Source organism: Canis lupus, chromosome 17 (genome assembly GCF_048164855.1).
Source record: "Canis lupus baileyi chromosome 17, mCanLup2.hap1, whole genome shotgun sequence".
Taxonomy (NCBI): domain Eukaryota; kingdom Metazoa; phylum Chordata; class Mammalia; order Carnivora; family Canidae; genus Canis; species Canis lupus.
Window position 1 is genome coordinate 33,749,039 of NC_132854.1, and position 26,164 is coordinate 33,775,202.

At 38.7% G+C, this 26,164-nt stretch overlaps 1 protein-coding gene across 2 annotated transcripts in view; it reads left to right on the forward strand.

The window, feature by feature from the left end:
• KLF12 (KLF transcription factor 12) overlaps positions 1-5,090 on the forward strand; it is a 590,400-nt gene extending 585,310 nt beyond the window's left edge. The window contains exons 11-13 of one of the 2 annotated variants that reach the window (XR_012009964.1): positions 431-515; positions 1,130-1,238; positions 4,899-5,090. The gene's annotated coding sequence lies outside the window, so the exon portion shown is untranslated. The remainder of the gene's footprint in view (positions 1-430; positions 516-1,129; positions 1,239-4,898) is intronic. The other variant, XR_012009965.1, reaches the window with a different exon arrangement.
• Positions 5,091-26,164: the final 21,074 nt, after the last annotated feature.

The following is a 26,164-nucleotide window of genomic DNA, read 5'->3' on the forward strand; positions in this document are numbered from 1 at the left end:
AGTACTTGAAGAATCAAAGTATCCTGCATAATGTCCTTCAATTGAAGATCTACCAGAAAAATCCATTCTACAATGAGAATGGTAGTAAATACTACTAACAATTATATAGAAAGGTAATAGAGGATAGGTGATCAGTACATTTTTACTAAATTATTTGTGAATATCTTAGTTACACCATGCTAGAAATACTCCATTAAGGCAGAGGCCAATAAATTAGAGAGGTCAGTCTTGTTCTACACTGTGGTGAGCAGGGTAGCAACTTGTAAGGCTGAACCTAATTCATTCCATTGCTTCATTTTGGGTATGACTTTGTACCAAAACGGTAAGTTGGACATTAAATTTGTCTTTGGCCTGATTTTCTGAGAGTCCTCTTTAGGCCATGCAAACAGCCAAACCAGCTCCCCAGTTATGTGTTTTGTTTATTTTTCAGTTCATCCCAGGAAACTTTATCATAAGGATAGACCAATGAGACAAATGTCATGGAATAGATCACATGATACTATTTTACTCTCAAGGTAATTTTCTTGTTAATATTTCTTCTTCTGAGTGATTCCTGGAGACTTCAGCAATAGGTGGAATTATATAAGTGCTAGATAATTCTGTAATTTCCTCAATCTCTTTACTCTGGTTGTTTCATCATAGCTAAGATTTCTAGTCCATATATTGATAGTTTCATTGTTTCGTACTATCTCCAATATAACAACTATAAAACAATAGCATGAAATGGCTAAAAGTACTAAAATGGCATTGTACTTGGGATTAGAATACCTTGGGGCTTTATCAAAGAAGAAAGAAATACATCAGTGCTAGAATAAAATCATGCTCCCTAAAAATTTTTTTAGTCCCAGATGGCCACTGATGGTTTTCATACCATATAGTGCATTGTCTTCCCACCAAAGTTGCACATTTCCTTCAACACAATGAGTTCCTTGTACTTTTTCTGAGTGCTGTCTGGATTTAATATATTTCTCTCCCAGCAGTGTAATAAGTATAATTTACATCACTTCCTGTTTAGTCTAAATTCACCAATGAACGCCTACACAGCTCATACACTTGAGTGATTATTTCTGAAATAAATTACATTTTCCTTGTACAGGAACAACTTTTACACAATCTTTTTCTTTTACAGTTTCACTGTGTTAGATTCACAAGTGTGTGTGTGAGAGAGAGAGAGACAGAGACAGAGAGAAACTGTTTTATGAGTCCACAATGACATCAGCATCATTAGACTTGAGCAGGTATGCTAAAAACAGGTTCACTCAGGAATGTCCTAGAATTGCTTAAACACATGGATAGCCATCGTGATGCACCCTTTTTTTATAGCTACAGTTTATGTGGATACATTGTAATCCATTACCCTGGAGAGAACTGCAAGGCACTGCAAGTCTGTGCCATGAGTTACCATAATATCCACGTCCCTTGGAACTTTCACACTGTACCAAAGATTCAGGTCAGTTCTAGCATCTCAATAGCAGCCTTGCCACTGGCCCAGACTCCTCTGAACTCTTAAGCTTGATCATAGACCAGGTCAAAAGGTAGATGCAGTCATGAGGATGAACATCACCGATCATCCTCAGGGCCCTTTAAGCTGACACTGGTGTGGCTACTACATTCTGTTGCTAATCGAGGGTTTCTGGACCCTACTTCACCTTTCATTGATGACTTGGAGTCATTGATTTGTAATATGTTTAGCACGAATCCACAGTCACTTAGACATTGATTGTTGATTATTTTGTAGTATATATAACAATATTCTGTATCATAAGTGAACATTTAAGTTATATTCACTATATCTAAAATAATGGGGGAATGGTTGGGAAATTTCATGAAGTTTATTTGTTCAGCCACTCGTACGTGACACATCAATGTTACTGTGTTTCCTAGTAACGATTTCTACATGCATAAAATCAGGAAAAACACATATTTGAGTTATTAGTCTGTGTAGGTATTATACTAATCAATGTAAAACATAAAAATTGTACCTAAGACATAATCTCAAACCATACTTTTGGTTACAAACCTACTTTGGTTACATCCTACTAGGGTAGATAAATACACAATTTCTATAGTAGAAAATATAAATGGATTAGCACCACGGGACTAGCTACCGTGTCATGAAGGTCTAAAGGTAGACAGAATGGCTTCTGTAACACAGGTAACCAGCTGGGCCTCCATGTCCCCTGAGATCTATATTGCATGCGGATGCTCAGATCCCTAATTCCATATGAAAGCCCTCCCCAAGATTTCTGTGAACTTTATGGGTATATGCAGCTCTGGGAGGAAAGGAAGCATGGCTGCTTGCATTATCACAATCAACTTAGTCTCTTGGCTTAGGTGATCATTTTAAGGTCTGATGCGTTTTCTGTCCTGTCAGCCTCTTCCTAGCTTTACTACACAAGTGCGCACATACACAAATACAAGGGAAGGGGAGGAGAGGGGAGGATAGAGAAGGGAGGGAAGAGGAGAGAAGAATAGGGAAGGGAAGGAAGGGGAGAGAAGGATAGGGAAGGGACAGAAGGGACGGGACAGGAAGGGAAGGGAAGAAAGAGCAAAGAAGATAAAGAGTAGCTTTTGTTTCAGTTATGTACACACTGGCATGCATATGAGGTGGTCCAATGTAAAAAGTTAAGTTTGAAAGTCTCTGACTGGTCTCTGTCTTTCCTTTTGTCCTTCCCAACATCTCCCAGGGCAAATCCCAGTGTATTTGTTTCTCACACTGACCAGTTTATTCATTGTGATGATTAAATTCATATGTTAATTTGACTGGGCTACGGTGCTCAGATATTTGGTCAAACATTTTTGGGTTGTTTCTGTGAAGGTTTTTTTTGTTTTGTTTTGTTTGTTTTGTTTTTTGATAAATTTAACATTTAAATAGTGGACTTCAAGCAAAGGAGAACACTCTCCATAATGTAGATGGGTCTCTTTCAATCAGATGAGGGGCTTAATAGAACAAAGACTGACTGCCTCCTAAGAAACTAGGAATTCAGCCAGTAGACACCTTTGGATTTGAACTGCAACCCTTCCCTGAGCCACTGAGTCTCTAGCCTACCAGTCCACCCCATCATATTTTGGACTTACCACGCCTCTGCAATTGTGTGAACCAATTCCCTAAGGTAAATCTGTCTATACATAGAGATATAAGGGATAGAGATAGAGATATAGATACACACACACACACCACGCCCTGCTGCTTCTGTTTCTCAAGAGAACCCTGATGCCTCCTTCTACTTGATTACTCAGGCTAGTTCTCATCTCCCTGACCTAAGGGTCTTACCTTTCCTCCTATAGGACCAATCCAAATATTTTGCTAAATAAAAGTAGTCCCTCCTGAAAACTCTGCTGCCAGTTACAGTTTGAAATAGAGATAAGAAGGTCATTTCATGAGGGATGTGGTTCGTAGCAGATGATGTATTTGGCTGTAATATTTCAACTGGCTTAAATCAAATGATTCCCATAATTGGAAGACCAAAGCTACCATAATCTTTTCAGAATTGATTTATCCCTGAAACTTTTGTCATCCCTGTTCCTTTTGGCAGCTTCTATCTCAGCTTGGCAGTAAAATGGTTGCAAAGTCCCAGGCCTCATACCCATGTACAAGCATAACAGAGAGACTTGCTCCCAGAAGCAACAACAGGAAGAAAAACCTGTAGCAAAACCCTCTTCCTATTTCATTGGTCCAGATTCAGAAACAAGCACATCCCTGAACCTATCTTTGGCAAGGGAACCCTCAGAGTAGGCCAGTTCCCTGTGCCACAGGTTGGGGCCAACTTCTTGAGGCTCATGAGCTTCATAAGGGAATAAAATGGGTTCACTGTGACTTGAGGTTTTCAGTCAACTATTTGTTTTGAAAATTTTAAAACCTACAGAAAAGCTCAAAAATAGAACAGTGAACATCCATATATCCATCAGATTCAGCTAGCACACTGTCTATACACATTTTTTAACTGTTCAAATGCAAGTTGCAGAAGTCTTTAAGTCTTCTCCCCTGAATATTTTACCACCTTATCCCTTCAGAGCAAGCATGTGTTCCCATCAAAGTTGTAAAAATGTCTCAATAATATCCTTTACAGACTTTTAGCTTGGGGACCCAGATCCAGCCAAGGGTCACACAATCATTAGCCTAGCCACCATCCCCCTTTTTCTTTTCCTATTCTTTTTTGTTTTCTTTATTGGTGTTTTCGTTTAGTTGTTTGTTTGTTTGTTTTGATGGTGGTCTTTCATGACTTTGACAATTTCAAAGAATCTAGGTCAGTTGTTTTCAATGTGTCCTTCAATTTCGATTTGTTTCCTTATGATTAGATTCAAATTAAACATTTTCTTTAGCAGGGACACTGCACAGGTAATGTAAAGTCCTCAGTGCATTGCATAGAAGAGATGTAGGGGCCAGTTTCTCCCACAATTGGTAATGTGAAATTTGTTCACCATTACAAAAAAAAAAATGTGTGGGTTTTGTTATATCCTTGAGGTGTTTTTGGACCTTGAGGTTGAGTATACATCCTTAAAAGAGAGGGATCCCTGGGTGGCTCACCGGTTTAGCGACTGCTTTCATTCAGCCCAGGGTCATTCAGTCCCTGAATCGAGTCCCGCATTGGGCATCCTGCATGGAGCCTGCTTCTGCCTCTGCCTGTGTCTCTGCCTCTCTCTCTGTGTCTCTCATGAATAAATAAATAAAATCTTTAGAAAAAAAAAAAAGAGACTCTGCAGAAATTATTTCATTTTTAAAATAAATATATAATTATTAAAGATTCCAAAGCTTAGTTCTTCCTTAACATTTTACTTCAACATCTAGATAATATTACTGTATTTATAAATTTAGCAAATGTAACATATGTTTCTAAGGCACTCGAACATTTAAAAACTACATCTGTAAATTTAATATATATGCTTTCTCTTTTAAGAACTTTCATAGAAGGACTCCTGGGTGGCTCAGCAATTGGACCTCTGCCTTTGGCTCAGGACATGATCCCAGAGTTCTGGGAGTTCCGGAATTGAGTCCCACATCAGGCTCCCTGTGAGGATCCTGCTTCTCCCTCTGTCTATGTCTCCGCCTTTTCTCTGTGTCACTCATGAGTAAATAAATAAAATCTTAAAAAAAAAAACCTTTAATAGATTAATACCAAGTCATTTCAAGAACTCAATATTTTCATAAATCTATTAAACTTTAGGTATGGTGATTCTTAAATTCTCCAAATGTTCTGATTTTGCATATAAATTTTATAAGATTTCAACTTAAAATTTAAAAAAATTTAGTCATTGCTTAAATTATATATTTCCAATGAGATTCATAAAGTTAGCTTCTAGCAGGACATATTCTATTAGTTATTCTCTTAGTTATTACAAGTGTCAAATATGGATACATTTCTTATGCAAAAATATTCTCAAAAATTTCTATACTTAACCATAAACTGTCTTGGGGTTAAAAGGAAATAATTAGAACATTTCAAATAGTTTGGGGATTATCTTCTCAGATTGAAGTTGCATTAGACTAGAGATCTCATTGGAAATACTGATATAGTATTCTCACCTAGATGGGAAATCTATTGAGTTATAAACACAGAGCTCTATTTATAACGTAAAATAAGAATTGATAATTTAGGAAGAGTGGTTAACTGGATGGTTATGTACTTCACATCCCTAGGCTAAATTTTTTTACTATCAAATTTTTCCATACTCTGAGGGAAGTCTGTACATACCCATATATACACACATACACACCCAATGCAAATCTGCTTGACTGGATTTGCATTTGTTTGGGTCTTTATACATTTGATTATATCCATATGGTCCTAAAGACTTTGGAATATGATGGATTTTTTTCTCTTATAATAATTCCTATCACGTAGGATTATAACTCTTACCAATATTAAAGTGACCATGTGAAGAACACATAGACCTAAGACAGTGGTTCTCAACAGGGGGACAATTTGCACCCCTAAGTGACATTTGTCAATGACTGGAGACATTTCTGATTGTCATGACTGGGATAAGGGTTGCTGTTGGTAGCCAGTGGGTAGAATCCTGGAATGCTACTAAACATCCTGCAATGCTCGGGAGAGCCCCCATAACAAAGAATTCTTCTGTCCAAAGTGTCAGTAGTGCTGAGGTTGACAAACTGAGGTCTAAGGCAGGTCAAATTATTAAATTTTCAAATCATTAGGTTCCAGGAGCAACCAACCCTATTCACTCTAACCTGAAGAAGTGGCAGAAGGAGCCATGAGGAAAGAACTTAATAGATGAATGGTGTTGGGGAGATGGTGAACCTGTGCACTCTGTGTTCTAGCAACAGTCGAATATTTGTACTGGAACTGACCTACATTCCTATCTCAAACTTTCATGCCTGCACACATGTTCCCTTAGCCTAGAACATTATTCTATGCATCTATTTAGTGAATTCTAATGTATTTAGTACTTTCCCTATATAATCTTCTCTGAATCATTGCCTATCTGGCTAGGAAGTAACTAGCATTGCTCTTGTGCCTTAAACATAATCAAATATTGCAGTTATAATACTATAAATAGCTGATTACATATCTTCTTCTTAGCTACATTGTGAGCTGTTTGAGAACAGAAATTGTACCTTATTTGTCTTTGAATCCATAGAGCCTGGCACAAGGTAAGCACTCAATATATATTTGATGACTTCATAAATGGTCTAGTTTAGAGATAGGATTTTAACAAGGACAAGAAACAATGAAATTGAAAGGGTAATTTTGAACTAGATCATAAAGGACCATAAAGTCTAAATTCTGGAATTTGGTCTTTATTATTTAGATAATAGAGAGTGAGTGGTATTTTTATTTCTAAAGATGAATGTTCTGATAAGTATTTTTGAAACTTAAGTCATATTTTAAATGCACCCTCTTACACATGTGCATGTGTGCATGCACACACACAAATATACTTGATTTTTCTTAAAGAGCATAATAAAATAACTAATAATTAAAAATTATTCACATCGAAATTAACATCAATAGGAGATGTATCGAATTATATTCCGTAATCTTTCACTGGAGCCTCCCTATATATATTCTCTTACCATATATACATATATATGGTAAAATAAGAAATTTTTTAAATTAAAAAATAAACTTTTATCAGCATATCAAAGCCCTTTATGGGTAGATAATATTGTAAAAAGTTCACAAATGATTAAAATTGCAAGGTGCAAATTCACCTGAAAGTTTCTGCTCAGACTCCCTGCTAGTGCCCACACTTGTTAGCATTTGATTTTCTTTTCATGATTTTAAGCCACACAGTCTTATGACAATAAAAAAATTCTTTTTATTTCTGTGACTTTACTACATTTGCATCTTTCCAAAGAAAATCTTCAAGACAATTCACATATGAAAAGCCCTAAATTGATACTCTACCAGATATATGAGTCTTTATTTATTTTTATTTATTTTTTTTTCCTTGAGTCTTTATTTAGAAATACCTCTCAGGTAACTGGCTGGCTTAGTTGGTGGAACACATGACTCTTGATATTGATGTTGTGAGTTCAAGCCCCACATTGGGGGTGAAAATTACTTAAAAATAAAAAATATTTAAAAATAGTTTTCATTTGATTATTTGGTTATGATTGGGTTTTTAAAACATATGATAAAGAATTTTGAAACTCAGAATGACAGCTGGTATACAAAATTCACTGCAATCAGAAAACAGTTTTCTCCAAGTTAAAAAAAATAAAATGTGTTGACTATAGCTCTTAGTAGGTAGAATTGTGGAGGAAAAGCTTAATTTTCCAGGCAGAAATGTTGATTTCCCTCAAATCATAGCATTCACGTGGCTTAGTCGCTTGCCCCAGTGATAGTAGATGCCTCTGGAGCGAGAGGGCATGAACTTATAAGGTGCCAAGGCAGGTGAGAACAGGCCTTCTCACATCATTAATTGTTGTTTTCTTTCTTCTTCCAATATTAGTGTAATTTATTCTAAAATTGTCATTTCCTGTCTTTTGTGAAGGCCTCTCTAATACTGGAATCATTCAGCCCAGATGGGGCCTAAAAAATTTTGCATTTCCTTTTTAAAAATTCATCTTCTGCATGGATGCGGCTGCCTTTATTCACATCCAACCAAAACAATAGTCCCTTTTTTTTACCATGCGTAACTGTGATATATTTATTTACCAATATGTCGACTGCATCACATGAGGTGTTTATTTAGATTTTGAGCACGTGCAATGAAGTGCTAATCATGGGCTAGTTATTTTCCACCATAACCCTGGAGAGCTTCTACTTTGACGTTTCCTTTGCCTTTATCTGGGAACTGTGACTTGTGAAATGCTTGTCACCCCTGCAGGGGAGACGAGTGGCATTTTCTGTGGATCTCTAACTGGTGGAAGGTGTGCCTCTCTATTAAAACCTTAAGACATTAAAGATAACAAAGGAAACCTTTTGACTTCTTTTCATTGTTTAATCTCTTGGCATTTTGTGTATATAAAGACTATCACTGGACAGAAAGCAGTAATAAAGTCCAGAAGGAGATAAAAGCACAAATAGTGAAACGAAGGTATTTGTAAAGCTCTATAAATCTGTTAACCAGAAGTTGCAGTTTAATCTTTACATACAGCCAAGTCTCAAGGTTAACTGCTCCATAAAGCTTCATGGGGCACTGCTGTTTGGTATCTCTTCACTTCCTTATCAACTAAAGGACTCTCCCATCATATTTCTTATAGTCTTACTTCTTTTGAATGTATTATTGACAAGAGATTCCTCTACCTTAGATTTAAGAAAATGCCATCGACCTGATGGCATCAATTCACAAATAGGACACGTTTGATGTAAATGTAAAGAAGATTCAGAGTGGCCTTGGTCGCTTGTTGATAAATGGTGCAGTCATGGCATTTTTGGTTTTATGGTGAGAGGAGGGAAAAAACTGTCTGCTTGAATTGAAAGTGGACTCTTCTCCATTTGTGCCAAAGGCTCTAGGTCGAAGGTTGTAGCTTTGAATGTTTTAAGGATAGAGGTTAAAAAAGAACTTTTGATAAAATACACTGGTAGAGCTATAGCCTTAGTCTTTGTTACAGAAGGTTGAAGATATTGAACATATTAGCACAGGGAAAGAGCATTTGCTTTAAGGCCAGCACAAACTGTTTTTAGATATTAGTTATTCAGTGTACCAGCAGGATGAAGCCTACAAGTTGCTTGCCTTAGGAGACACATCTTAACACTGGCCGTAGTGACACTGCCTTCCTTGCCTTGTGAGTTATACAGGAGACAGCAGATGCAAAGTACACGATGCAGAACCTGTTCTGAAGTTGGCCTTCGGGAAGGGATTTGTCATTTCTGGCTCCTCAGCTCCATTGAGGGAAGGGATTTCCACTCTACTCTGCAGGAGGGAAATTTCAGGAGGATTAGCTCCTGCCATCCTCCACATTTCTGTTTCCTCCCCAAAGGAGCAGGAGTAACTTGTGCGTTTTGGAAACTCCAGTGAGAGAGCATCCAGTGCTCGGTCCCTCTGTCTCAGAATGCCCTGCCCTGGGGGCTCCCAGGTTCTCCATCAGATCTAAAGCAGAGATCCTTTCTAATCATCATCATTGCTTTACACGGAGTTTTGGGGCCATCTCCCTGCAATCTCTAGAAAGGTAAAGGTGATATTTTCCTTTGTGAATGTGGGCTTTAAAAGTTAGAAATAAAAAGATCATAACTATTTAAGTATGAGACAGAACCTGCCTGAAGCACACACAGATTAGTAGCCACTTTGCTGTGGCTCAGCTAAAAATACCCCTTTTAGCCCACCTCCCCAATAAATATATTCCACATCTGTGCACTTAGTGTTTGAAATTACACATTAGACTTCATTTATTTGTCTAAGGCTTCTTATCACTTACTAACTATGCCAGGAAGGGCAAAAGTGGTAGCCTTATCAATAATCATATCTCAGTATGAAGGAGTCTTTAAATGTATTTAGAAGAGCAGGTTTGAGTTAAGGGGAAGAATGAAAAATAGTACAAACACTGCCCTCATGTGATTGTGCTCTTTCTGTGATGTTGGTTGGAGTTGCTTGCCGTCCTTGGAAGTTACAGAGGTGGGAAGAGGTAAAGGGAAAAGTGTACAAAGGTTTGTGAGGGAAAGATAAGAGTCCTGGAAAAGAATCTTTACTTAGTTTATGGGTTTGCTCAGGGAAATTCGCCCCAGGAAGAAAAAGACATATTACTCAACTGCGTACTTCCTGTTGAGCACGAGGAATTTGTTAAAATACATATTTTTGCACCAGTCCACACAATCACATACCCAGGTGGATTATTCCATGTAATACCTGGATGGAAAATGTTCAGAAAAGAAGTTTCCTACAAATTGCTTTATTGAAAGTGCATCTCTTATTCGAGGGTTCTGGGCAAATCAGACTTGTTTTGATCCTAGTTTTCACTACTCAGTCTGTTATTCTATGGCAAACTGTGACCAAATGCATTTTTTTTTTTATTTTAAGCTAATGGGTAAGAGACTAGAAATGCAAAAGCATAGATTTGGAGGACTGTAGAGTACTTTTTTTCCCCCTGTGACCTTCTGTTCTTTCCTCTAGGAGAACTGAATGTCTCTCATGGGTGTGGTTGAGAACAGGTCAAGACAGCAAAAGGATTAATAATTTTTTTTTAGTTTGCTAATGCCTTGCCAGGAATATTGACATTAGAAATTTGCATCACAAAACAGATTTTAGATTATATATTTTATCTATTTGTCTATCTATCCCATATATATTTATTCTTAGATAGGAAGAGTAAATTTGCATTTATGAATTTATAGGTCAATTCACTCAGTGTCCTCCTTAACTTTCTCAGCCACTCTGTGTGTGTCATTTGGGAGATAAAATTTTTGTCTCCATCCTTAAAAAGAATTCCTGTGTGATAATATTAATGATCTGAAATTCAGTGGGATGAATTTTAATGTCATAAACATTCCATGGAAAGTGAAGATTTTTTTCAGATATGTAAAAACCCACATTTACCCAGCATACAAATTCCGATCCTCTCAAATGTCTCTTCTCTGTTAACAAGACCCCTAAGCTATATCTAAAGGCAAGTTCCCTCTACTTTCTGATGAATTTCCTCAAGGTCGGTAGTCTTTTTCAACTTCTATCCTCTATAAGCACCTTACCCAAAGCCTTGAGCATGGAACTCACTTATAAGCAATAGTTACCATTTCTTGGGCATTTATCATATGCTGAGCTCTACTTGGGGCTTTGCATGATTGTTATTTTTACCTGCTCAACAATCTTGCTCCTCATATTATCTTATTTTTTAGATAAGGCAACTGACATTCAATACATTTACCAAATTTGTCAAAGGCAGCATGACTGGTAGACAGACCTAGAACACAAACTCTTGTCTAGACCCCATGTGCTAAAGACCTCTTCTCCTACAGGTGTTGAGTGGTACAAGGAATAAAGAAAACACACCTGACCATGGCATTTTTTTTTCTAAAGAAACAAACAAACAAAATTCATAATATAGAGGAACACTCAGGATTTGACCAGCTGATAGACCCAAGCTTGGTGACAAACCAGAGGCTTACTGGCTGTGCGAGTCTTAGGCAAATAACTCAGGCTTGCTGATCTTCAGGCTCTTTATCTGTAAGGTGTGAATACTGCCTAGTAACATAGGATGATAGTTTAATAAAATACAATACCCTAAGTTTGGGGTTCTACTCCTTTTCTCCTCATTTTACTCTCTTTTAACCTCTACATCTTTGTGGAGGTCCTTACTTCTCTGTGGCTCTAATAAAAGTAGAGGGCACCATTTGGTGGTCTTGCTTTTTTGTTGTTGTCCTTATCCAATTGAAATATCTGCTCTTTTATTTGCAATGTGAGAAGCCATTTCTTGTTTCAAGACAATGGATTTTTTTTAAAAAAAATATTGAAATACGTTGGTATACACTTGCCAAAACTTGCCATCCCTCTCTTGTTTTAGATTAGTTCCTGATTTTTACCAGTGACCTTTTATTCAACATAGGCATGAATAAGCCCTGGACTTTCCCAGATTAAAAATACACATAAACCTGGAAGCAGCTGCCACAAAATATCGCTGTGTAAACATGATAAAATGCAGAAGTAGATCATTTACATTCAATGAGTAACAAGGTATTTGCAGGAATTAGCTGTCCTTGACCAGCTCAATTCTGTTCATACAGCTTATGCTTTCACTTTATTGATGCCTATAAATGAACATTTCTTGTCTTGATGTACCCTAGTTTGGCATTCAGCACACAAAGGGCTATATTTTATAGCCAATGGCTACAACTAAACCTCCAGAGAAGCTGTGCAGCTCCTTTCCTCTTGCACAGGTTGGTGTCTGCTGTGCATTTTGACATCCTGGTCCTTTTGGCTAGAATCAACACTTTGTTGCTCATGAGCCAGTTATCCACAAATTAGCCCTCTCATCCTTCTCTTCCTTCTGACCATCTTTTGGAGGGTTTTCGTTACTTTGCAATGTGCCTATTGTTCTGGAGAAAGAGGTGAAACCAATATCTATAAGAGTATAGGTTTGTCAGATGGCAGTGGAGGAGGTTCTGTTTTTGCTCCTGGATAATCAGGAGTTAAATATAAAGAGCCTGTGGAGACTAAGCTTATATTTTAGGAATAATTTGATCAACAGAGGTGGCACCAAACGCCACTCACAAGCCTAAGTAGAATTCAGAAATATTCTCTTAGCTCTCAGTTTCCATACATGGAGCACTTGTTAGGTACCAAGCATTGTGCTACCTGCCTGAAAAAATATTGTGTCATTGAAGCCTTACGGATCCTTGTGGGGTGGACATTACTTTGTGCTCCTTAGAGGTAAGGACCCTGAGGCTGAAGGAAATCAAGGAGCTGAGGAGAGACACACAATGAGTAAGTGGCACATCCAGAATTGTCTGCCCCCAACCCAGGCTCTTAACTACATCGATAGTTAAGTCATCAGGTAATCTAGTCTTAGTCAGAACCCACATCCTGGCCCTGGTGAAAAATAACCCAACTTACACAATGTGCAGCCCTCATACAGCAGTTAATCAATGGTGTTATCCAAGTTTCCCTAGTTTTATTTTTCCCCACATTTTCCTGTATTTATAACATTTTCTGGTTTTATAGGGGGGCTTTTAAGTGAAACGAGTTCCTTTAAGAAGCAATAATAAAGAATTCAGGGAGCATTTTTTGAGGAGCTATGATAATCACCAAGAAAGTAGACACAATTCCTGCCCTGGTGCATTTCTTCAACAAATGCTTACTGAGTCCCCCTTTTTTTGTGCCAGGTCTTGTTAAGATACAGGAATGAAACAGTGTATGTGGCTGGCCTACCACACTCAAAAAGACTACAATTCCATGACAAAGACAAGAAAGAAGAAATAAAGTGGAATATAGTGTGAGAACTGCTCTGGTGGCCACATCAGTACATGGTGGACATACTTATTCCAAACTCAGCCGTCAGAGAAAACCTCTGGCAGAGGGTGATACCTGCATCAAGGTAAAAGGCAAATACCAGTCAGTCAGGTAAAGAAAGGAAAGGTGGGGGTGGGGAAATAGTGATTTGGTGCAGAGAAAGAGACAGCTTTGTGGTTTGGGGGAAATAGCAAAAGCAGTTCAGTATGGTTAGAGTGTAGATCAGTGGTCTCAAAATGGATGAAAGGTAAATCACCTGGAGAGCTTTGAAAATGCCCCAGTGCCCTCGCTCCACTCTGTGTCCAAATTCTCTGGGAGTGGCATGTAGACATCAGTTATTTCTAAGGTTCTCTGAGTAATTTCCATGTGTCGTAAGTTTAGGAAACAGTGATATAGATCAACAGTTTTCAAAGAGGGCTCTAGAGCCAGACAGTATGAACACTACCTAAAAAGGAAATCCTATGCATCGTGTTGGAGGAGGAGTGACAAAGCCATTAAAACACAGATTGCTGGGAACACCACCCTGAGTCAATAGGTCTGGGAGCCTGAGCATGTGAGTTCCCAGGTGATAATTGATGCTCATGCTGCTGGTCTGAGAGCCGTACTTTGAGAACCACTGGTCAAGACCAACACTTACCCAAACTCTGATGTGCAAATGGTCACCTAGGGATCTTATAAAAATGCAGATTCTGATTCAGTAGGTCTAGGGTGGGACCTGAGGTCTGTATTTCTAACCAGTTCTCTGGTGATACCGATACTGCTGGACCTCAACTGACACTTGAGGGTAAGAAGACAAATAAAGAAAAGTGCCACTGGGAAGGTAATTAGGGACTAGATCATGAAGAGCCTTATAATGTTTAGAATGCTATCAAATCAGCTTAAAAAATAAGTCACAGCATGTTCAGAGTTGGTTGGTTTCTTCCATTATTTTGCTTTGTTATCAACAGAACCAACTTCAGCCTACTAAGATAGCAGCCAAGACTAATCAAGAGTAAGGTAGCAGACTATTAAGACAGCATCCAAGGGATGCCTGGGTGGCTCAGCAGTTGAGCGCCTGCCTTTGGCCCAGGGTGTGATCCCAGAGTCCCGGGATCAAGTCTCACATCAGACTCCAGCATGGAGCCTGCTTCTCCCTCTGCCTATGTCTGTGCCTCTCTGTGTGTCTCTCATGAATAAATAAATAAAATTTGTTTAAAAAGCACCCGAGATTACATTTTTTGTTTATTTGTTTACCGCAGCATGGGAAGAAAAGGAATTCCCTTGATTGTGGAACGAAACTTTTCATTTCAGTCTTAGATTGGATCAATTAGTCAGCATATCCACGACTCCATCAATAAATATCACCACCAAGGGATGCCTGGATGGCTCAGTGGTTGAGCATCTGCCTTTGGCTCAGGGCATGATCCCAGGATCTGGAATCAAGTCCATATTGGGCGCCCTGAGAAGAGCCTGCTTCTCCCTCTGCCTGTGTCTCTACCTCTTTCTCTCTTTCTGTGTCTCTCATGAATAAATAAATAAATATTTTTTAAAAATAAATAAATGTTACCAGCAGGATGCCCAACATCAACGGTCTCAGCTGTGGGATCCCAAGTCAATCACTGATGAGGGAGATGGGAATCACCTTTTTGTGTAATCTAAGTAGATGTCCATTTCTAAAACCCACTTTGCTGTGTAATAGAAGGTATCAAAAAGAAAACCACAGGTGCAAAATGGAGTCACTTACAAATAGGCCACGTCACCAAACTGGGGCTTAATTCCTAAACTAGTTGCAGTTTCATCCTCCCCCAGAAATGTAGTCTTAGCCAGTCAGAAATTTTCTGGTCAGTACCAGTGAGGTAATTTGTCACAGGGGTCCTCTCTATCTCATCAAAAGAAGATGAGGCGATCTGCATAGTAGGATCCCCTGTTCTTCCTCCTCAAGCAGTTGCTGGAAAAAAAAAATCCTTTGTTTTCTTTTGCTAATAACTTCCTTGCCCACGTTCCTTCCCATAAAAGCTTTCCATTTTGTGCAACTTCTCAGAGAGCCTTTGTATTTGCTAGATGACATGCTTCCTGATTCGCAGACTGCTTTGATAAAGCCAATTTGATCTTCACATTTACTCAGCTGAATTTTTGTTCTTTAACAGATGATAAGGATTGGGAATGGATGTTGAGGGCTCACTTAGAATTAGTATGGGGAGCCATGGAAAATCCTGGTGTTCAAGGGGAGGACAAAAAAAAAGGAGGTTTTATAAAAGAGATGGAAAAAGAACAGGTTGAGAATCAGACCACTGAAGAATGTGGTGTTGCACACACTAATGGAAGAGTTGCATGACACAAAAGTTTATGGTAGAAAGTGCTACTGTAAATACAGAGAAGCATTTGGAGAATTTAGCCACCACAGCTTAATTAGATGATATATATTGGAGTGGATGACCTTAGAGTGAAAGTGAGGAATGAATGATTTGAGGCAGTGGAGTTAGCAGGCATAGATAGTCTTTCCATTACGAACAGCTGTGGAGGCCTGTAACTAAAGAACAGGAGTTTTTTGGGGGGCAAAGGAGAAATCAAGCTTATAATGATCATCATACTTATTGCAATGGTGTTCAAGAGCCAGCTCATACCAACTTGTCAGAGGATTGAATTCATCTCTTCCCAACTCTGTGTTAAGAGCATCACACTGGTAGCTTGAAATTCAACCCGGTGGGATATTTTCACTCAGAAATTGGCAAATGCTGCAAATCAATGCCTTTTTGCCCCTGGAGTGCCAATTGTTAAATATTTACTAGCATTCTACTGCCTTTTAGTAAAATTTTAGCAGCTACCATGGGTTTTTTTCATGTTTTTGGCTGCCCAGCCTCTGAACTCCCATTGCTGTTTGGGGAGTTCCTGATTTCAAAAGTCCTGGTGAAGCCTAGAGCCCATCTCCCACATCCAAAGCTAAAAAGATCCATGCCCGTGGCAGCTAGGGTTATAACACATGACACTTCTTTCTGGACTTCAATTTTGAAATATAATTCTGAAAATATAATTTTATTCTATGCTATGAATAAAAAAAGGACAGTAGGGGATTTCTCTCAGTAGGGGAGGGAGCAACACGTGGAACCCATAAATTCAGAGGCATTCACATAAATGAAGATGCCTGTTGCTGTGGCAGTGTCCTCACCATATGTTTAAGTTTGGCTGTGGCCCTGGTTTCCAAAACTCCTTTTATTTTTTTCTGCTCTTCCAAAACTATGTGTCTGGTTTCCCTCTCATTTCTGAGCTGCCCTGTATCCCCTCAACATAGTTTTTTCCCTTTTGTACATACATACAATACACTGGTAAATAAAAGAGATGAACATCCCCATGTTCATGGAGCTTACTTTCTGCCCAGACAACCCAGAGGCATTCTCTGTTGCCTGTCACCCAAATTCTGACTGATAGTGACGTATTTCCTGCAAAGCTCCCAATCATTGTATCATAAATGAAGTTCTGGGAATAGACTCTGACATGGATTTTGGCATGCCAGATCTTTATTAAGAAGTGCCTTTGCGGGGGCACCTGGGTGACTCAGTGGTGGAACATCTGCCTTTGGCTCAGGTCATGATCCAGGGGTCTTGGAATCAAGTCCTGTATCGGGCTCCCTACAGGAAGCCTGCTTCTCCCTATGCCTATGCCTGCCTCTGTGTGTCACTCATGAATAAACAAATAAACAAACACTCTTAAAAAAAAAAGAAGAAGAAGTGCCTTTGGGATCAAGACCAATGAAAGAGTGGGGAAAGAAGCCAGATTGAGTGAGGGAAACCCTGAACTGTGAAGTAGACCCAACAACAGCCACAGCCCATCTCTGGAAAGATTTGGAGCTAGCATGATTCTTCAGAGTTGTCCCAAACTGGACAGATCCATCACCATTGGATGTGGGCCACCTAGGAAAAGTTGTGATCTTGGACAAACTAGCTTGCTGTTCGTTGCTTTCAGCCAAAGCAATCCTGGAAGGAAGGGGCCTACTAAGTGAAGGCTGACTGCTGACAGTGCTCTCAGTAAGTGGAGCAACAGGTTGAAAAGGCATCTGGGCAACACGTCACTGTTTTTACACACTGCTACTATTCAACATGGCAAGAAATAAGAACAGGAAAAAGAAATAAGATAGAGAAGGATTTAAAAAGTAAATAAAACCCAAATTGTCATTTGTAGTCAGTAAGATTGTATACATAAAAACTCAAAATATTCTAGAAGCAATGACTTTACAAGATTACTTGGTAAGTATAATGTATAAAAATTAATAGCCTTCTTCAGCATCTGTAATAACCAAGTAAAAATCACAATAAAAGGATCCAATTTGCAACAGAAATAAAAGCTACAGATACATATCAAGGCATAAATTTTAAAATACTAAAATGATGTAAAGGATCATTATGAAAGACCTAGATAAATGGAGAAATACCCTATTTTAAAAAAAAGGGAAGACTCAATTTCTTAAAGATGTCAATGAGTCTATAAATTCAATGCAATTAGATTCTCAATAGAATATTTTCATTAGACTTCCCTAATTGATGCTGGAATCTACATGAAATAGAAAATATCAATTCCAGAAAAGTTCTAGAAAAGAAAAACAACTGAACATAAGCAGTTCTAGAAAAGAAAAACAACTGAACATAAGCAGTAGAGCTGGAAACTGAACCCAGGTAGTATTGCCCAAGAATTTACAAATGTAAAAGACTAGCAACAGACCAGAAGAAAATACTTTGTAAATATAGAAAAAAAGATTATTACGCAGAATATAGTTTGAATACCATCTATAAATCAGTGAGATAAAAGACAAACACACCAACAGGAACATAGACAAGAAATATGAATAGACAAGAAATATGAACAGACAACTTACAGAGGAAAAAAAACTAGAAGGGAAGAATGCATGAAAAAAATTGCCCCACTTCACTAGTATTGGGGTAAAAAACATTTCAAATGCAATTTCACACTGGATTGGGGAAAATGGGAATGTCGGACACCATACAGTGGCAAGAAAGAAAAAAAAACTTACCATACTGTTAAATACAACTACGCTGGGGAGTAATTGTGCATTATATAGTAAACTGTGAGATGTGCATTCCCTCTTACACAGATTTTCTACTCCTCACCCTAGAGCTATGATTCTCAACTGAAGCTGCTCATTAGAATTATCTGTAAGGCTTTTAAGAAACAGCCTTGGAGCTTTTATCTTAATAGGTCTGGGATAGGACCCTTGAGGACCATTGCCCTGGAGCAACTGTCACACTTGTGTGCAAGGAGACAGGAACACGTTCATAAGAGCAAAAATGTGTTAACAAACTAAATGGCTATTGACAAGGGAATGTCTAAATAAGTTGCAACGTATAAGGGTTTGTATGTGTAATAATAGGTGTATATGTATCCACACACACAGTCACATCAGAGGAAAGAGCCAAAGCATACTTACTTGTTAATGGGAAAAATTGGAAAGAACCAAGAGAGATGGAAGTTATACAAAAGAAAAATGACTGATAGAACCAGGTCCCTAACAAAGGAGGATCCAAGAACTACTTTAGAGGATGGAGCCAAGAGAGGCTCCCTTCTACTTGACAGAAGAAAAGGAGTCAAGAATGGGGCTATGCTTTTGGTGGTCCATTCTTCTTTCGGCAGCCATTCACGGAGCACCTGCAGGTAAGGTTTGGGAAAAGAGTTTGAAGGGATTTCCTGGGGTGGTCTGTTTTCTCGGCGAAGTAAGGTAAAGTATCTACTGAGGGGTAGGGAGGAGAAGGAAGGCAGTTAGCAATTATATTTCTAGAACTCGAGAGTGTTTTAAATTAATTTTTATTGTTTTTCAATTTACTTGTTGGTAAATCCAATAAAAGTGCTTTCATTTTTAAAATTAACCTTCTATTTTTAAGTTTTTTTCACGTCCAGAGCCAAGTTTTGTTTTGTTTTGTTTTGTTTTGTTTTACTTGAGCAGCTGGCATTTTGTAAACTGTCCACAGGACAATTATTTACAAAAGAACTCATTTCGGCTCATAACATCAGACACATATGCATTTTTGAATAATGCTACCCAACTAGACTTCATAGTTTCTAATACAAGGACTGCACAATTACTCTTCAAAAATAGGTTAATTTTTTGGAGCACTATTGGAGCACTATTACTTGTAGCTTTATTGGCATTTAAAAACTGAACCAAAGCAATTGATCATGAGTCGGAGGCAGAGGCGTGTTGAGAAGCTACACTTCCTGACTCAAAACCGAGGCCACACATCTTTCCCCAAGGGCATATACAAAGATTTGAGCTCTCTGAATAGGCCAGCCAACAGCATATGGATAGAATGTATTAAACAAAAAAACCAATAACGTGACTGCAGTTTTTGAAGGCTCCAAAAAGAGCAGTTGCACTAATTTTGGCATCGGCTGCTTTACAAGAAAACAAACTATGAGAATCTAAAAATGTTCTTTCACTGGAGACCTATTATCAATTGCACATACAGTTACTGAAGTTGCTCTTACATTCTACACCTGCAGCATTGTGTGAGATAATTATTTTATTCTTTGCTCATTAGAACAAACAGACCTCCCAGAGAGTAATGTGCATTCTTATTTTTTTAATGGATTTATGGACTCAAAGTATTGAATACCAAATTTTCTGTGGGTTACTGAAAAGGCACAGAGGGATTCTAGAACAGACTGGCTGTCAGAGTCCAGGCGCTTTGTATCCAAGGAAATGGACTTAATTTAATCCAGGTGACTGGCTATTCAACACAATCTTTTCTTAATTAGTGATACCTTGACCTCTTCTTGTGGAGTCTCTTTCATGATCTACATTTCTTGCAGCTAACTAGTCTTATTTTCCCACATGACTTCCCACAGTTTAATTGTCCTAGAAAATCTATTTTTTTAAAAAACAAGATCCTCTATTTGAAGAATATCCAAGTGGCCAAGAAGAGGCAACTTTTCTCTGTGCTAGTTCTGTGAAGATAATTTTTTTCCCAAAATGGAAATAGTGAAAGGCAATTCTTGGATCTTTAAGAATCTCAGCAGCAATGCTAGTAGGAACAAATATTTCATTAGGGAAATGTTTTCCATTTCCAGTGTGTGGGGGGTGGAATTCTAAGACAGCTCCCCAGATACCTGCCAGTATGTCCATTTTATCCAAGTTATTCACTCAAAGAATACTCTAGGTCACAGTGGTAAAGAAATTTTGTAGATATAATTAAAGCCCCTAGGAGTTGACTTTAAATTAGAATTATGCGGGGTCTGACCTTACCAGGTGAGCATTTAAAAGAAGTCAGAGAGATTCTTCTGTTGGCCTTGGAGAAGCAAACTGCTAAGATGTGGAGACAGTCATGTGGCAGGGGACAGTGGGGGCTCCAGTTGCTGAATTCTGCAGTTCCAGAGCCACAGACACTGAATTCTTCCAATAACGATGAGTTTGGAAAAGCATCTTGAACCTCAGATGAGGTCAGAGCTCTGGTCGACACCTTGATTTCAGCCTAGGGGGACCTGGAGCAAGGGCCCAGCTAAGCCAGTACCAGACTCTTTCCCCGCCGACACTGTGAGATTAAAAATTTTGTTTTGTTTTAAGCCACTAAGTTTGTAGAAAATTTGTTATGTAGCAAAAGAAAACTAATATGCTAAAGACATGTCAATCTGGCTTCTTGACTTAAAGATACAATATTCACTTTTTACTGGCCTTCTAGTTTCTGGAGCACGTGGATCCAACCTCAGTATGAAATACGCCTTTTATAGAGTGTAACTTCCAGTTGTCATCCGCCTCGTTCTGTCAAATGCCTGAGTGAGAGAAATGACAGAGAAGATAGTCTAAGACAGAATTCTCAATCTCTCTTCTACCCTCATGCACACGACACATGAAGCTCACCTCACAGATACGCTCCTGTGACTATATGCATTTCACGTCCCACTCCCAGGTTATAACTGCTCCTCTTTCTCTCTTTGCCTAACCAAGCAAATGATTGAAAGCAATATCATGATAGTGATCATCTTACATCCGTTCTGATTTAATTTTTTCAAAACAATTTGCTTCCAATGCTTGTGACACACCTTGCAACTGGTGTTTCTTCAACAGAGCTGAAAACTTCTTTTTTAACATTCCACAAAGAATGATTGAGAATCTATGATGTAAAGGATTGCAGTGAGTACTATTAAAGTAGCTTCCTATGTTTGCCACCCAAAAATATTCTGTTAATAGAATCAGGAAAATCTGTGATTACCAAACTCTTTTCCACCTGTCAACCCCTTCCTCAACTTTCTAGTCATGTCTTGTCTCAAACCCAAGATGGGGCAACTGCAGGCCATAAGCTCTTTTAGGCTTCTCCTATTTGTCACTGGAACAGACACCGTATTTGATAAATATTGTTTTGAATGAATGAGTGACAGAGTGGCTAGTGGAAAGTACTCTTTCCCCAGGAGTGTCTGTTCAGAGGCTTTTGTCTCTTTGATTGTTTTATAGTTTTTACTAATATTTAAATAAATATAAGCATATATGTACACCATATATTATTTTGTCTACATGATTCATACACGAGAACAGAAAAGAAAAAAATATAGTCACTAAAATGAAGTAGAGGAGTGGTTTCTGAAACCCAAAGGAGGCATAAGGTTATTGTGTTGCCATTAAAATCTTGGATTAAATACAGGTATTAGGTGATTGAACAGAGTTAAATTAATGTTTAGTCTTTTGGCATGTTTCATTAGCTATTTAATAATATTCTTCTAAAAAAGCAAATCATTCCAAGAGAACTACATAAAACAGAATAATATTTCCATTCTTCACATCCAAAGCAACAGTTCTCTCATTCTCCTCATTTGTGTGTTCCATTACTGTTTTTGTGAGGCCAAAGGAAAAAGATGAAGAGAGGAGTTTGGGGAAAGAATCAAACTTATTTTATGGCAGAATTTTGAGAAAATACCCTTCTCAGTGACAATTATTCTGAATCCTTTGTGAAGTTTTTTTTTTCTTAAACCACTTTATTGAGGTATGATTGACATATATAAGGCTGTACATATTTAATGTATATAGTTTGATGAATTTGGAGATAAGTATACACTCATGAAACCACCACCATAATTAATACCATAAACATATCCATCACCTTCATCACCTTTTTTTTTTTTTTTTTTTAGATTCATTCTTTTTAATACCATCCTAAAACTCCGGGTGGGCCAGCATGGCCTCTGGGCTCAGTAGCTGTGAAGGAGAGGCCCCAACACCCCGAAGGCAGGTCACTGCAAGAAGGCACTCATGAGGGGGGCTTTGAGGCCCTCCTCTATTTCTTCATATAAAACTGGAGGAGTGAGGAGCCTGGAGGCAGAGGGAGGTGGGGGGAGGCAGGCTGTTCCTCCCAGCCTGTGGATAGAGGGAAAGGCAGGGAGGAAGCCAGGTACTGGGAGCAGAAACTGCTAAGTTGGGGGCCTTCCCTCACACACAAAGTTTCCTTCCCAGGTATGTACATATGTGTGTAACAAGAACACTTAACAGAAGATCAACCGTCTTAAAAAAATTTTTTTTAAGTACACAATAATGTTAACAATAGGCAGTATGGTGTAGAGTGGATCTCTAGGACTTATTCATCTTGCATTACTGAGATTTTGAACCTGTTGATCTCAACCTCCTTGCTTTCTTCTCCCCCTCACACCACCTTGGCCCTGGTAATAACCATTCTATCCTCTGCTTCTATGAGTTTGTTTTAGATTCCTCATGTAGGTGGGATCATGTAGCATTTGTTTCTCTGTGTCTGGCTTATTTTACCATAATGTCCTCCAGGTTTATCAATGTTGTCACAGATGGCAAAATTTCCTTCTCTTTAAAGGCTGAATAATATTCCATTGTATGTAAATAACGTATTTTCTTTACCCATTCTTCCATAGGGGGACATGCAGGTTTGCTTTCATATCTTGGTTATTGGGAATAATGCTGTACTGGCCATGTGAATGCAGATATCTATTTGAGATGCTGGTTTCAATTCTTTCAGATATCCAGAAGTGGGATTACATAACTCAGAATGGGATATAGTAGCTCTATTTTTAATTTTTTGAGGAACTTCCATACTGTTTTCTGTAGTGGTTACACTGATTTAAATTGTAACCAACAGTTGGCACGAGGTTTCCCTTTTCTCCATATTCTCACCAACACCTAATAGATGTGAGATAACATCTCATTGTGATTTTGATTTGCATTTCCCCAGTGATTAGTGATGTGGAACACCTTTTCATATACCTATTGATCATTTGTATTTCTTCTTTTGAGAAATATCTATGCAGGTCCTTTGCCCATTTTTAAATTGGGCTATTTATTTGTTTATTTTTCTATTGAATATTAGGAGTTCCTTATATATTTTGGATGTTAATTCCTTAACAGATATATGATTTGTAAGCATTTTCACCCATTCTGCAAGTTATCCTTGTACTTTGTTGATTATTTCCTTTGCTGTACAAAAACATTTTAATTTAATGCAATCTCATTAGTCTATTTTTACTTTTGTTGCTTATGCCTCTGGTGTTATATCCAATCTTGTCAAGGCCAATGTCAAGATTTGCCCCCTCTGTTTTCTTCTAGGAGCTTTATAGTTAAGTCTTACATTTGAGTCTTTAACCCATTTTGAATTAATTTCTGTGTATGCTCTAAGATAAGGGTCCAATTTCATTCTTTTGTATGTGAATATCTAGTTTTCCCAATACCTATTACTGAAGAGACCATTCTTTCCATATTGTATATTCTCAACACCTTTGTCAAAGATCAGTTGGCCATATAAGAGCGAATTCATTCCTGGGCTAGTCCATTGGTCCATATGTCTGTCTTTATATCAGCTTCATGCTGTTGATAATTATAGTTTGGTAATACAGTTTGAAATCAAGAAGTGTAATGCCTTCAGCCTTGTTTTCCTTGCTCAAAATTACTTTGGCTATTCGGAGTCTTTTGTGGTTCTATATGAATTTTGGATTGTCTTTTTCTATTTCTGTAAAACATGTCACTGAGATTTTGATAGGGATTGCATTAAATCTGTAGAACACTTTGGGTAGTATGGACATTTTAATTATATTAATTCTTCTGATCCATGAACACAGTATATCTTTCCTTTTTTTGTGTCTTTTAAAATGTCTTCCATCAATGCTTTATAGTCTCCTTTTTTAAAAGGATTGGTTTATTTATTTTAGAGAGAGTATGCATGTGCACATGATTGGGGGAGAGGCAGAGGGAAAAGGAGGAATCCTCAAGCCGACTCCCCACTGAGTGCAGAGCCTACCACAGGGCTCCATCCCAGGACCCTGAGATCATGACCTGGGCTGAAATCAAGAGTTGAATGCTTGGGCACCTGTGTGGCCCAGTGGTTAAGCATCTGCCTTTGGCTCAGGTCTCCTGGGATCAAGTCCCATATCGGGGTCCTCTCAGGGAACCTACCTCTCAGCCTGCCTGTGTCTCTGTGTCTCTCTGTGTGTATCTCATGAATAAATAAATAAAGTCTTTAAAAAAAAAAAAAAAGATTTGGTCGCTTAACCAACTGAGCCACCCAGCTGCCTTCAATGCTTTTGAGTTTTCATCTATAAAGTTCACCTATACAGTTTTCACCTTGCAAAAGACAACACAATCTTGTACCTCCCTGATTAAGTGTATTTCTAAGAATTATTCGGGGAAGAAAGCTAGTCATAATCTCTTTCTGGGTTTCTTGTGGAACCAGAGTTGTAAGTGGAAGGAGTAAGGATAATGGAGTAATCTTAGGGTTCATAGCTGCAACCAGAGGATGTCTAAGTGTGGCATTGTCTTGATAGGCCCTGGACAGCAACAGAGCATTAGATGCCTAAGGAATGTGAGGCATTTAAAGTCTGCTAAAGGGCTGGAAGGGATACAGTCCACAAGATGGGTTAGAGAACATGAAACCTTGCTGGAAGAAACACAGATTTAGTGGCTTTGAAAATTTACTGGAGGGAACATGGTCCACAATCCCTCCACTAGTTGTTTCTCCCCTGAGCAATGAAGTTGCTCCTCATCAAGTTGTGTGTTTGGAGCTGGGAGAAACCTGAAGAAAGTGATTTTTTTAGGCCAGGATCTCAGTTCTACAAGGCTCAGTTCAGTGTAAATGCCCCATGTGCCCAGTTCTGGGCCTGAGTGGGTTTTTCAGGAGACCTGGAGGCCCTGCCCTTCCAGGGTTTAACAAAAAGAAGAAATAAAGGAGATGTAGCCCTTCACAGTAAGAGCTGAATTGAGACAGAGTACACCTAACTTTTCAGGGACTGGATGTATGTGGCCACAGTGGATTGCAGGGATGTGGCATTGATGGAGTACAGAGTCATGGCTAAAGCAAAGGGCTGGAGGGGTGTAGCAGATATGAGGTGATAAGAGCATGGCTGGATGAGAGGAGCAAGACCCAAAGGAGGGAACAGGGTGTGGTTACGGTGGGGAGAGAGTGACCATGGTCAACACAGGAGCTCACCAGGAAAGGGGCCTTGGAGGGAAAGGAATGGTGAGTGAAGGAGGGGACATGGTTAGGAAAGAAAGCATTTGCCAAAGCCCAGAAGGTAGAGACATGGCCTCGTGGAAGGGGTATAGAGGGTGGGAGAAGACATGTTTATGATGGAGTTCAGGGAGTGAGGCCCAAGAGGCATGAGTGTGCCGCAGCAGAGTTCTGGAGACCAGCCAGGCCACAGTAAGAGGGCAATACGAGGCAGGGAGGATCCCAGAGCAAACGAAAACAACTTTGCCTAGGAAGTTGTGGTAGGACCTAGGCAGAGTGTGGAGGATTGGTCTGGAAAGATAAGCATTCTAATAGATAGGTAGAAGGAGTGTGTCCCAGCTAGGAAAAATGTAACCCTGTGGAGCCGAGGGGCACGGCCTCAGAAG